General features: G+C 41.0%; 1 pseudogene; it reads right to left on the bottom strand.

Annotated features, from left to right (window-relative positions):
- Window positions 1-1,397: 1,397 nt before the first annotated feature.
- Window positions 1,398-2,294, bottom strand: LOC138145426 (zinc finger protein 3-like; annotated as a pseudogene).
- Between the last annotated feature and the right edge of the window lie 364 nt (window positions 2,295-2,658).

The raw sequence follows: 2,658 nt of genomic DNA, 5'->3' as shown, positions 1-2,658 counted from the left end.
CTAGGACTTCTCTGAGACTGGATTTGAATTTAGGTCTACCTGACTCCAGGACAGGATCTCTGTGCATCATGGCACCACCTTGCTGCCCTTGCATTGTTGGGAATAGGGACTGTATTTCCCTTTGATCATAAACCAAGCACTTAACCCTACTCCTGGCACATTTTCTAAATCAGGCCCATTCAATATGGCCAGAGCTTGTGGCCTGTCAATGGATTTCCTGCAGCCTGTGAAAAATGTAGGGTTGCCACTGCTCACTCTCGCCTTTGTCAGGGAAACAAAGCAACCAACCAACCAGCCACAGGCTCTTGTCTAACCTGTCTGTGTAGGAAGAAGTTTACAACTTGTGCAGGTAACGTCTAAATGTTGATTTCCTACCTGACATTCACACCTTGGGAAGCTGAGAGCCCCTTTCAGATTAGGAGGAAGCTTTTGCACCTAGCAAATTGTGTAAAGCTTTGACTAGATCATACCTAACAGGACTTGGTTTGAATGGGCCATCTGCATAAGACAAGGTCAGGAAAGCTGCCTTCCAAGAGACAGAGCTGTTGGAGTGCATAGAGGGCTAGGCCTGAAGTAGAAAGTCTCAAGTTCAAATCCAACCTCAGACACTCACTAGCTATGTGATCTTGGTCTAGTCAAATAACCTCTGCTTGACTCAGTTCTTTCAGCTGTAAAGAGGGGATAGTGACAGCACTAACCCTCCAGGGTTGCTGTGGGGACAAAATAAAAGGCACTAAATAGTTTATTTCCCCTTTCTCCAACCCTTCCCCATGACCTGGGCCACAAAGGAGCATTTTTCCGAACAGAATTACCATTCTTTGAATTTAATCACATTAACAAAAAGAGTAAAAATCACATTTATTATTTACAACAACAGGAATGAATGGTCTGAATTTGCAGCTTCCCAATTTGAGTTGTGGAATGAATTAAAAACCTACCAAACAAAATGCACATATTATACAAAAGGAAAACCATTTCATGCAATTATTTATAGATGAGAGGTAAGGTTTGTCCACAGTAGGAGTTCTGACTGCCGAATTAACATGAAAAGATTTCCCCTTATTTATTAACTTTCTGTGGTTTCTATCCAATAGGATTTTTCCAATGTTTGGCAAGGATCCAGCGTTGTCCAAACATTATAGCACATTCATTACATTTATAAGGTTACTCTCCAGTAGGAATCTTCTGATGTATATAAGAGAGTCTGAGGAGGCAAAAAGCCTTTCAACTGTATGTCTGTGTGTTTGTGTGTATGTTTGTGTGAGTGTTTTATAACATGAATAAATAATGCTGAAAATCTGAGGCAATTTCTCATATTCTTGACATGTTATGAGGCTTCTCTCTGACATGAATTGTATGAAGTTTGAACCATCACTGAATAATTTCCCACACTGTATTTATAAAACTTTCTCTTTAGTATGAATGGTCTGATGTCTAATGAAATGTGACCTGTAAGGGAAAGCTTTCCCACATTCATTACATTTGTAAGGATTATCTGAATCCTGTTGTGCTGAATCAGTCTTGATCTTTCACTGAAGGGTTTCCCACATTCATTGCAGTTAAAAGGCTTCTCTCCAGTGTGAATTCTGATGTACAAGAAGACTTGTAGAAATTCTGAAAGCCTTCCCACATTCTTCACATTGATAAGGCTTCTCTTCCTTGTGAATCCTCTGATGGACAGTAAGGTTTGACTTTTTACGGAATATTTTCCCACATTCATTACATTGGTAAGGCTTCTCTCCAGTATGAATTCGAAGGTGCTCATTAAATGAGGATTTTTGTCTGAAAGATTTTCCACATACATTACAGTGATAAGGCTTCTCTCCAGTATGAATCCAATAGTGCTCAATAAGTGTGAAAATAGCTCTGAAAGATTGCCCACATTCATCACATTGATGAGGCTTCTCTCCAGAATGAATCCTCTGATGTACAGTAAGGTGTCCCTTTTGTCTGAAGGCTTTCCCACAGTCATTACATTTATGAGGCTTCTCTCCAGTGTGAATCAGTTGGTGCCTCATCAGTTTTGACCTATGACTGAAGCCTTTCCCACATTCATCACATTCATAAATCTTATCTCTTACATGGATCTTTTGCTTTTTAGCTACTTGTCTCAAATCTCTCCCCTGATCTCCTTGCTGTCTCTTTTCCTGGCTTCTCTGATTGCCAGATTCCTCACCAACAGAGTACCAAAGACCTTGCTTTATGAGTCTTTCAACTACCAGCCCATTGGGTGATTCATCTTCTGAAACAGTGTCCACTGGTGTTCCCTCTGGGGTTTCAGTCCTAGTCTTCATGTCTGAAAGAGATTAAAATAAAGTTAAATGCCCAGATCTTTTACAGTCTAGATTCATGATCTTTCTGTCCTATCCTCTGTTCACAGGGCCATCAAGGAAGTGGAGGCCCTGACCCCTCTCACCTGAAGCACTGGCATAACCTCCTAATTGGCATCCTTCCTCCACTTTCTCTCATTTACCCATCCATCTTGTTCACAATTACCAAAGTTCCGTTCCAAAAGCTATGGTTTCATTGTAACCCTGTGGTTACATCTCTTCAGTGGCTCCCTATTCCCCCTATAATGATAAAACCAACAGGGAGGGCATCTAGGTGGCACAGTGGATAGAGGACTGGGCATAGAGTCAAAAGAACTGAATTAGGGAT

The sequence above is a fragment of the Petaurus breviceps genome, unplaced genomic scaffold (genome assembly GCF_028583685.1).
Source record: "Petaurus breviceps papuanus isolate PSGF00001 unplaced genomic scaffold, PetGlider_PUasm1.0 90738, whole genome shotgun sequence".
Classification (NCBI taxonomy): domain Eukaryota; kingdom Metazoa; phylum Chordata; class Mammalia; order Diprotodontia; family Petauridae; genus Petaurus; species Petaurus breviceps.
The sequence above is the reverse complement of the archived record's forward strand: the minus strand, read 5'-3'. Positions and strand labels throughout refer to the sequence as shown.